Below are 11659 nucleotides of genomic sequence, written 5' to 3' on the forward strand. Positions count from 1 at the left end.
TGGATATCTATGATTCTATAGTTCTATGATTCTACGATATGTTAATATGCAGATGGAAACAAGCCTTTAAGGAATATTAACAAACCTTGTTCTCCCTATTTGATTTCCCTGGCTTTGTGAGAGGAAAGGAGGTGAGCTGGTAGCACACATTCCTCATTATCACAAGTGTGAAGGCTGGGTGGACCATCCTTGTGGCTTTTGTTGGCCTCTATCAATGCACTGTGCCTGAAAACACCAGTAAATGTGACATCATTTCAATGCCACCAGGGCAGTTAGTTAGACTTTTCCAATGGAATACAGCTCCTTTAACTTGTTCACAAACAAACAGCAGCTCATGGTACTCTCCTTCAGCTGTTTCCATAGATGTGTTTGGCTGTCGAGTGGGGAAGTCTTCACACTTTGCTGTGGGAAGAGGATGGGAATGACTCACTCTGCAGCAGTGAGCTGGGATGCTTCTGCTCGCTGCCTCCAGACCAACTCATTTATCATGAAGGTGGAAGAGTTTTGGTCTGCTGAATGTCACCATCCTTGTTTTCTCTGGCTGGGATTCCCCCATTGTTCCTAGGTGGATCTGTAATAGAAAAATTGGATCTGTCTCCTATAAATGCTCCTGTGATGATGCTGCTGTCCTGGGTGGGAAATCCCAGCAGCATCTTCTCTCTCACACCTCCAGACACTGCACCATGGCAGCATTCCCAAGGCATGGCTGCTGAGAGCAATGGGGCTGGTACCTGCAGTCCCATGGAAGGAGCAGCACTTCCTGGCTCAGTGCCCTGCTCTCCTGGCTGCTTCCCACCTTGGTGCCTTGCCTTTTGTGCAGCTGGAGCCCTGCTCCTGATTTACTAGCTCAATAAATATCCATGGTGTGAATGGAGATTAAAGTGTCTCCTTCTCAGGTACAGATGGTGCCAAGGATGCGGAGAGACATCCAAATGGTTGCAGAGGAAGCTGGAAAGGCCACTTAATGGTCCTAGCAATAGGTCTGAGTCACAGAGATGCCCTTCCACCCATTTCCTCCTCCTTTCACAACCTTAAGTGCCAACTGCCTTGTCACAGCTCTTTGTCCTCACTACAGAGATGGATTTACTCTGATGCAGGTTTGCCATGGAGGTCAGTTTTAACACCTGTGTTATGTAGTAAAGCTTGAGCACCCTCTTGACTTCTAAAAGCTTTTGCCTAGAGAATAAACCTATTGCTTTCATCTTGGCCCTGCTGTATTCTCTCACCTGTACTTTCAGGGATAGGCGCTGCTCCTCACCTAGTGATGGGAGCATGTAAGACATTGAATTTATGTAGTGTATTTAACATTGGGAGCTGAAGAAGTTTTGCATTTCTGCACAGAGAAAGGTCATAACTGATTAAAACTGAGTGCATTAAAACCGAGTATTTGTTGGGAAACTCCTCATAAGCCAAATGAGAAGAGGTTACAGAAGAGCATCATCTTTTACTGCATCATCTGCAGCAGGTCACTGCCTGTGTTGTACAGAGGAAATGCTGAGAGCAGACTGTGAAAAGGAAGGAGGAAACAAGCAGGGCTTATGGAATAAAGAGGGAAGAAAAGCAGAAATGAGGCTTGAGGACAGGAGACTGTTGGAGAATGCCAGCTCCTTACACCCACAGGGATGCAGCTACAAAGGGGAGCTCTTACCTGAGCAACCACAGTAGTGATGCCTGTGTTATCTGGGGGTTGTATTTGGGTTTGGTTTGGTTTTGTCTTTGGACACGTGCATAAAACCAGGGGCAGAACTTCCCTCCAAAGCCTTGCATTGCAGTCTGGCAAAGCAAAGATTCCTCCTCATCACTTCCCGCAATTCCCTTGGTAGAAGCAAATTCCCAAGGCAGAGGCAGTACATGGTGTGCGCATGTACTGGGGGTGGCACTGCAGAAATGAGTAAGCAAAGCACTGCCTCTTGCCCTGAGCACTCGAACATGCTGTCCCAGTAGCAGGCACACATCAGAGGTGGGGAGCAAGCATTGCTCTTTCCCTACCAGGCCAGAGCTTCCTTTAGCATCTGCTTTCCCACCCTCTCCATCTCCACCCTCTCGTCCAGGGCATTTGGACAGAGCACTGTTTTGGATGGGATACAAGAGACCTTTTAAGGGTGTGGAGTTTTGCCTTTATAGCTGCAATTTACTGGTGAAACTTGCCTGAATTATGCAGCCTTTTTACAGTGAAACGGGTTCAAGAACCTCTATTTTTAGTCCACTTCTAAACAAGTGCAAGAATTACTGCCTGCTCCTCCTGTGCTCCTCTGTGGCCCTCTAAACTCATCATGGTTGTCAGCTTTCTGTGCCAGGGAGCTCTTTGGTGTCAGGAACAGTGAAAGAATCAGGACTGTTTAGTTCCAAAACCCCCAAACCTGCTTCTACAGCATCAGTCCTCTTGTTCTGTCACAACAAGCCCTTAACTGATGTTAATGGCCTGTCATGACAAGCCATTAACTGATGTGCCATTAACTAGCAAGTCCAGGCTGCTCTTGGAACAGGGTGGTGAGAAGCAGGCAGGCTTTTAGTAGGTGACTGAGGAGGAGAGAGCAGGAGGTAAATGTAACCACAGAATACAGGGGCATTGAGGAGCCTGTGCCTGTCCTGTTTACACATGGAAGGATTTGTGCACAGTATGTTACAGACACCTAAAACGCACATTCCTTGATGGGAAGAGCTGTCCTTGAGAAACCACTTGCAATCATAACAAGGACTCCAGCTGGCCTGTGGATACATTAACCTTACTCCAGTATATCTGTTTATATCAAGCATGTGTGTTCTCCTTTTGTTTATATACAAATTCACGTGGCATTGATCCCAGGGAGCTTGTGATCTAAGCTTAGCAGTAAAGGATGCTGACTGTGGCGTGGGTGGGAATGGCTGGAAAGAACACAGAAGCCCCCCTGCCCTTAATAACAATGATTACTGTGAACCCACTGTGCTAATCCTTACCTGCATTGCCTCTCTGTGTTTAACCCCAGCTCCAGTAGGTATCAAACAACCCCACAAAACCCTTAGAGCCAGCTGCCCCTGCTCCTGCGAGGCAGGAATGGTGAGCTAGACTTCAGAAACAAGGTTGTTACCTCCATAGCACATATATGCCTCATCTCAACCCACCTGTGGGTTCCTCATCAAGGGTTGAAGAAAACAAAGGCCCAACTGCAACTAATCAGGTGGTGCAGCCTCCTTATATATACCCCCTTGGAGAGAAGAGTTTGTAGGCTTTGTGGGAGGCATGAAAACAATTCTAGGTCTGCTTCTTGGATGAGGGAAGTCAAGTCATTACTTGCTTGGCTTCACCATTGAGGCTGCAGATCCCTATGGCTGAGGATGGTGACCTGAGAGATGGTAAGTCCCAGGCAGTGGGATGCTCAGCTTTGGATGGCTGGACTGTGTCCAGGGCTCCTTGTGTGTCATTGTCACTTGATGTAACTTGGTCCAGGAAGTTTTGAAACCCAACTGGAGAGGCTTTTCAAGTGAGTACAGCAGGGCCTATGCAGAGCTATGGTCTTAGGGTGCTGAGATAGGGAGGTTTTAACACACAGAGGAGGTTGGTTTCACGTGGACATGGTTCCTGAGGCGCTATAGCCCTCATCTGTTTTCCATTATGTGTGAGTTGTGGAAAGCTACATGGAATCGAGCAGGTCCCAAACAAGTTCTTGTGCTTTCCTTCTGCCCTTCCTGGGCCCATAAGCAGCTCCAGGAGTGATAAAGGAAGGGATAGCTTTTTCTCCTAGCTCCCACAGCTCAGCCATGCCCCATACCTCCCAAGAGGGATGTATCTAAGGGCTGGGAAAGCAACAGGCACCAGCAGGGTGCAGTTCCCCTGTCCCAGGCCAGCTTGACACAATGCAACCTCAGGGTCTGGAAGCCCTGGGAGTGAGTCCAGTGTGGATGGATGCTTCCTACTGAGCAGCATTGAGGCATCTGTTGCTGCTTTTCTGCTTGAACTCTATTCATCTGCAGGCTGAAATGGGAACCAGCTGGTGGTTGTTTGGGATTTAGTTTGGAAAAAGCCACTTTCTGTAAAGCATTATTCTGTTTGGAGTTCCTGTTTCCTTTCCCATCTGTCTGGGGAGCTGGGGTTGTCAATCTCCCACTGTCCATGTGTCCTCACTCACGGCATGGCTCCTCCGCTGTGGCTCCAGTGTGCAGGCACGTTTTACCCCGGACTGTTCTCAGAGGGGTTTGTGCAAACCCTGTGTTTTTTTGGGTCTGTTTTCCTCTGCTTATGGATTCCCCCCTCCTGCGTTTCCTAGATTTGAGCGAACCCAGAGATCTGAAAGCAAAACAGCACTGAAACACCATCTGGTTTCACATCAAAAACCATGCTTCCCAGCCAGTTCTCTGCCAGCCCACTTGACTCTACTGCAGTCTGCAACTGTGAGTTATCGCTGGCACCAGCACAAAGTGGCTGGTTTGGTGATGGTGTTATCACAGAATGGTTTAGGTTGTAAAGGACCTTAAGATCATCCAGTTCCAACCCCCCAACACCTCACACTAAACCATGGCACCCAAGGCTATGTTCAACCTGGCCTTGAACACTGCCAGGGATGGAGCATTCACAACTTCCCTGGGCAACCCATTCCAGTGCCTCACCACCCTTACAGTAAAGAACTTCTTCCTTATATCCAATCTAAACTTCCCCTGTTTAAGTTTTAACCCATTCCCCCTTGTCTTATCACTGCAGTCCCTGATGAAGAGTCCTTCACTAGCATCCTTGTAGCGCCCTTCAGATACTGGAAGGCTGCTCTGATGTCTCCACACAGTATTCTGAGCCCCCAAAGCCTCTGCAAAGATATGGAAACATGAGGCACAAGACCAGCTCTAAAACCTGGGCAGAGCACACCCAAAGGCCTTTAGCAACCTTTAGATTCATTTTTACACTTTTCTTTGTTTTCTGTGGTTGACTTTACAAGAGTACAAAACTCTGCCTTTTTTTGGTTAAAAAGAGGCCTGATGCTGCTCTCAGTTGCACCAAAATAAATCTGGATTTGCTTCATTTTGAATTTATGCTCGAATTTTGCAGGAAGGGAATGCTTGGAATGCTTCTGTGTCCTCTCTTTGGTTTTCTCCTTTCTCTTCAGTTGTTGGCAGTGATATAAAGGATTTTCTCACTGGATTTCTCATCTTTATTAAAGAAAGTATGGCTTTTAAAAGTAATATTTCACTTTCTTTTGCAGCTTCTGATGGTCATGAACATCTCTTCCATAACACAGCATCATTGCCTTTCAGAGGTCTTTACTGCTCTTCCTGGGCACTTAAGATTAGAGGGGACTTTATGATTCCTTGTTCTGACAATGAATCTCACCCAATAATTTCTGCTTCAGCATCTCTTGGTATGTAATGCATTTCTGAACTAAAGGCTAAACAGCCTTGTTCCAAAACCTCAAATTGCAGCAGCTCTACCCCATCTCCACATTGTTCTAACAGTTAATGGCTTTTGTTAAACAGTGCTCCCTGTAGTTCATCGGAATTTGCTTGGATTCTGTTTCCAACCACCTCATCAAATGATATTCCTGGTTTTTCTCTCTCTGCCTGATTAAAAAGCCCTAATCTTAATCATTTCTTCTTGTGCGGGTAATTACAGACAGTGCTCAAGTCATCTTTTGACCTTCTGTTGGATAAACATGGATTGACCTTCTTAAGTCTCTTGCTCAAAGTCTGTTTTCCAGATGCTGAATCTTTCTTGACGTTCTTTTCTCAACTCCTTACAATTCCTGTGCTGTTTTTAAGTGTGAACACTGACATACAACCACACACTGCTCCTTTGATGCGGTGTTAGTAGCTTCTGCTGCTCTTCCAACAGCACTCTATACTTCAGTGCCACTTCTCTGCTATTACATGATACTCTCCTGCTTGGATGTCCAACAGTCACATATGTCCTGATGACAGTGTCGTGTTAAGGGATTGTTCAACTGTCTACCATAACCCTTGGGTAGAGTCAGATCTGTAATGATCCTTTATGGAGATGCTGCTTTGCAAGAGACCATCTTTCATTGTACGCACACAACCATCCCCATCCTTTGCTACCATATGAATGGTCCCAGTTTGGATGAATTGACCATATTGTACCAATGAACTTATCATGCTGGGAAGTCTTCTAGGTGGGCCTGTACAGCTGAGCATGCTCCTTGTCTTTCCAAGCATTCTTAATGGCATGTGTTTCCTCTGAGCAATACTGGTTTTGCAGATTGCTGTTTGGATAGGAGAATGCCAAGTGAGGCTGTAAAATGCCTCCTGGTATAAGCATAGCGATACAATTTATCTCCATTAAATAAACTAGTGAGCTCACCAACTATGGCATCAAATATGCTTTAATAAAGCCTATTCCCATAAAAATACATGCACGTTTTCCAGGGAAAAAGGGGCATCTCCATCTCTGGAGATATTAAAACTGAACCGTGCAAGTCCCTAAGCAACCTGGCCACCTAAACACATCTGGTTTGGGCAGGAGCCTGGATGAGATGATTTCCAGAGGTCCCTTCCAAGCCCAGTTTTTCTGTAATTATATACTTATGTGACTAATTATGTTACTCTTATTAATAATTGTCACTCTTCTCTACAGTCACCTTTCTGCCTTTCACCCTGCTCCAGTGATGTGTCAACTGGAATGGGCCGCACAGATTTAAGTATCTTTTATACTAACATCTGCTTAGAGAATAGTGTAACTATAATGAAACAGAGAGCACTTCATCACCAGGTAATCTGTACACACCAAGCACAGAACAAAGGTGCTTGCAGAAGATGCCTTCCTCTGCAGGCTGACAGCATCATGGAGATGTCTGCTACGAGGTTTGATGCTTGGAGATGTGCCTGCAGAGGTTCCCCTCTCTTGCACTCTGCCCAGATGGAGGCAACCAGGGCCTGTGGATGGGCTCCTGCCATCCCTGGAGCAGCACTACTGGGCCTCCAGGAGAGGTCACTCCTGCCTGCCAGAGCGGGTCCTTGCCCTCACCTCTGCCACCTGGGGCAAGATTCTTTACTATGGCACAGGGTGCCCAGAGAAGCTGTGGCTGCCCCATCCCTGGCAGTGTTCAAGGCCAGGTTGGACACAGGGGCTTGGAGCAACTGCTCCAGTGGAAGGTGTCCCTGCCCATGGCAGGGGTTGGAACTGGATGAGCTTTAAGATCCCTTCAACCCAAACCAGTCTGGGATTCACTTTATGGAAGGAAGAAAACCAGTCTCTTGAAGGTGGGAAAAGGTGCTGCTCTTCTGCAGAGTCCATCTTTCCCAGTCAGAGGGCTCTGGATGGGAAAACCTTTAGCCAACCTCTGTTATCCAGCCACCTGAGCCAGGCATTGTGCTATGGCTGCCTTCCCAGCTTGTTTTCCTCCTTGTGGGTTCAGTTGTCTTGCATCTGCGAGGGCGAGTGGGTGGTATGTGATTTCTGTACGCTCTGTTCCTTTGGGTTTAATCTGTGCTTAAATACAGGTTGTGCTTCACAAAAGGGACTTGCCTGTCATAGAATGGAATCATCCAGCTAAACACCTGGTTTGGCTTTTCCACCAGAACATCCGATGAGATGCGATCTGACAGTCTTGTCTTCATCCAGTTTGAAGGAATCATGATGTTTTTTTTCCAGGGGAATCTTGATTCGAAGATCTGAACATGTATAAACAAGCAGATGCTTCCTCTGCTCTCCTTTGTCAGGCTGTCAACATTTCCCCAGGCCACCCTCCTTCGTGGTTCCTTCACTTGTTATTCCTTCTTTCGGATACCATGGAGGAATGAGTTGACAGGCAGTGCTGTCTGAGGCAGGGGACAGAAACCCTCATCTCTAAAGCAACCTTTGCAGTGGTTTTGGCACAGCTGGATCAGTGACCCTGCCACAGTGATGGTGACTTTCATCCGAGGGGATTTCTGTTGCTAAAAGGCACAAGATGCCTGCAATAACTGCTCTCTGGGACTGAGAAAGGTGTGTGTGGGTGTTACCTGATGGGTATAGGCTAAGCGCAAACCCATAAACATGAGCATGTGTTGACTTTATAAGCAAGTCTGTCTCTTGCCAGCAGTATGGATAGCATAAGCTTTCCAGGCACCTAAGTGTAGGTTCACACCTTTACTTCACTCTTACTCTCTTATTTCAGCACTGTAAAGCATCAAGTCAGTAAAAGGGCAGGTTCAGGCCCAAGGCTGCTCATCAGTTTGGTTCATTTGGGTGCTGGGAGATCTGAGGTCTGACTGGTCTTTGACTGTCAGGATCAGGCCTTAGCAATTCACAGCAGCTGACGAGGGGAGCAGGAGGATATGCCTGGGACTTGCATGGTTGGTTTGTGTTAATCTGAGCTTTAAACAGCAAAGAGTGAGGAGCAGTGGCTGGTGGTGGTTGTATTGGTGTGTGATGTGTCCATGATGGCTGAAGTAGGGGCTGGACACAGCTCTCAGTGAGCTGACAAGAAATCTGGAGAGAGACTTTTTACCAGACCCTTAGGGATAGGACAAGGGGGAATGGGTTTAAACTGACAGAGGGGAGATTGAGATTGGGTACATGGAACAAGCTCTTCCCTGTGAGAGTGCTGAGGTGCTGGCACAGGGTGCCCAGAGAAGCTGGGGCTGCCCCAGGACAGGTTGGACACAGGGGCTTGGAGCAAGCTGCTCTAATGGAAGGTGTCCCTGCCCATGGCAGGGGTTTGGAACTAGATGAGCTTTAAGGTCCCTTCCAACCCAAACCATTCTATTGATTCCTCTGGAGTCTATACAGAGAGGCTAATGCTGGACCCTGGGTGGCAGCTACCTTGTAGAGGGCTTGTTAAAGGGATAAAGGGACCCCCTTGCTCCCTTGGAGCCACCACCAAACAGCACTGCCTTCCTGTCATGCCCAGGTGAATCTCGTGGGTATTCTTTCCACACATGAAGAGACCTTCATCACTGCATGCATCAGCCTGTTATTGTTGTGACACTGCTCATGTGTTTCTTCCTGTCACCCACTGCCTTTCCAAGGGGAAGCTGTGATAATGATGGGACTTCTCGTTCTTTGTCACAAAAATTGGGTATAATTGCTCCATTTCAGAGGCTTTGAGAAGCGCATCAAGGGAACAGGCTGGGTTCTTTCTTAAGACATCAGTCATCTGAAGCATTGGGTAGATGGCACATCAGGGCTGGGAAATGACTCAGCCACCTTTGTTAAAAGCAGTCTTTGGGCTCTGGGAATAAAATCACAGGGAGAGAGCTGAGGGGGTGCAGGAGAGGAAAGATTTGAGCAGCAAACAGACGCTGTGCTCTGTGCCATTGTCATAGCATGAGAGTTTCCTCTTGCCAGAGCTGTATCTGATTCACCCCTTCAGTGAAGAAGCTATTCATCAGCCTGCCTCCCCATAAAGGTCAAGGTGTTCCAGAGGGAGAGGTGGATGGGGGGTGCACAGACACTGATGGGCTGCAGCTTCTCCATGGCCGTGAATGGACATTCCTGTGATGCTGCAGATCCCTCTGGGATCCCATAGAGGTGTGGGGATATCTGCCTGCACCCCATATACCTCTTGCTTTCAGCTTAGTGCTGAGATCTCACCACTTGAACCCAAGCCTTCCACCACCACCTGAGCCTTGATGGGCTGCTATTAGAGGAAAACCTCTTCAAATGGATTGAGGATTGCATTGAGCTTGCATGGTCTGATTAAATTAGCTCCCTGTTCCCAGCTGATGTGGTACATAGGGACTACGGTGGCCCCAAGGGGAACCCAGGACCAGGAGCATCTCCCTCCTGATGTGCTGCAGCATTGTCCTTCTGAAACTGATGCACAGATAGACTCCACAACTCGTTAAAGTTGTAAAGCAGGTATGCTTTTATTCAGCCCTGAGGTGCATGGGGATAGCTCCTCTAAAGTATGCACCCCCCAGGGGTGTTCTCCCTTTACATTTATTCTCTTAAGGTATACATATGCATTAGATTACTCAATACACCTATACGTATTTATTATCTATCCCTGCTTTGTATTATAATAAGCCAGAAGGTCCTTTGCACCTGCACAGTGCCCCTTCTGGTCATGGGCAGGGGTCTCAGGATGAAGTAAATTAGTCTTCCTCTTCTTAATCTTTTCACCTTTTAATCTTCACACATGGCCTTAGGGTTTGGCCGGTGCCCAGTCTGCTTCTCCCCCCCTGATCAGTAGAACCAAACGTCTGCTTTTGTCCCTTACCAGAAGAGCTCAGCATCTGCTTCTCCCCCTCATCAGTAGTTAATGCCTTGGCATGTAAGGTATTTACGACAGGCAATACTTTTGTTTAAGCAAGGGAATTCCTTTAACCCCCTTGTACAATTTTTCTGTATTACCCCCCTGTATATTGGTTCCCCCTATATCAAAACAACACTGGGAGCATTAACATAGAGATAGCCCCAGCCAGGAGCTATTTCTCTTCCTGGCTGGGCTCACCCGGACCCTGTTGAATGGGTCTTGCCTGCCTGTGAGCCTTTGGAGGTCTTGTGTGACAAACTGCTGATGGCAAACCAAGCTGCTTCTCAGCGGGTGTAGCAGGGACTGGCTTTGTTTGTTTTTCCTGCTGCCAAGGCCTTGCTTATCTAACCTCCATTTCAGCCCTGTTCTGCATGGAAACGTTCTTATTTATGCAGCTGGGGCAGAGGCCCTTCTTGTTTTAACCCTTCTGAGTCTGAGCTTGTGGAAGAGAAACTCGTGGTGGCTCTTGTCTTCTGCTGGATGTGTGATACAGGGATTGTATAGATCAGTTCAGGTCAGTAAAGCTTCCTGTTCCCTGGTCAATAATGAGCCATGGTAATGCCTTCAGTGCACCCGCCTACTTAAATGCATCTGGTACAGCTAATCCAGGTCTTCTTGGTCCAGGAGTCACCACCACAGCAGCATCCAGAGGCTTCAAGCCTCATGGAAGCCAATAGGAAGAAACCATCCCTGCTCCAAAGAGCACCCAGAGGTGTAAATGCCACCACATCTGGAGCACTCTCTGCAGGGCACCCTGATTTGATCTCAGAATGGGTCTGGAGAGCATCTTTTGGGGTATCACGTGCATATTTTATAAGCTACTCTGCATTCAGGCTGGGGGCTGCCTGTGAGAGGGCAGGTCATGGTGCAGGCTGTACTCATAGCTGCTCTCATAACATAAGTGAAGATGTAGCTATGTATCTAGGAGAACCTATCACTTTCTCCTGCTCTTTCTGCCTTTATGTAGGGTACCAGCATCCCTGCTTGCCACCAATGGCTTGGCGAGGGCTATTGTGACAGTGGGGACTTGATGGTCTTCATGCACTGATTGCCTTTCATCATGGGAACCAAGATGACTGTTACTTCTGCTATAAATTAATAGGGAATTCAGTTATTCGCAGAGCATCCTATGGTTCTTGGGATGCCCCTGTGTTATCAGAGCTCAATGGCTGTACCAAGTACTCAGCACTCCCAGATGGTACTGTAAAAGGATGCAGAGATTAGATCACTTATACATCGCTTCCTTTTATAACCTTTCAGTGCACTTCATGGTTTTGTTTAAATACTCCAGGCTCTAGGTCTGCTTTGTCTAGCACAGTCTGTTCGATGCAAAGGCAAGTCAGTCATTAGGAGTTAATTGGAACGTGTTGGTCTTTGTTTGCTCTCCTGTGCTTTTATGGACTGTTCAGGTGCCTGTTTCCAAAACAAAGTGATTCCCCTCTGAAAAGCATCTCCCTGTGCTAGGTTATGACTCTGCAGCAAGTAATGAAGAGTTACAGGGC

The sequence above is a fragment of the Melopsittacus undulatus genome, chromosome 4 (assembly GCF_012275295.1).
Source record: "Melopsittacus undulatus isolate bMelUnd1 chromosome 4, bMelUnd1.mat.Z, whole genome shotgun sequence".
In the NCBI taxonomy this organism is placed as follows: Eukaryota; Metazoa; Chordata; class Aves; order Psittaciformes; family Psittaculidae; genus Melopsittacus; species Melopsittacus undulatus.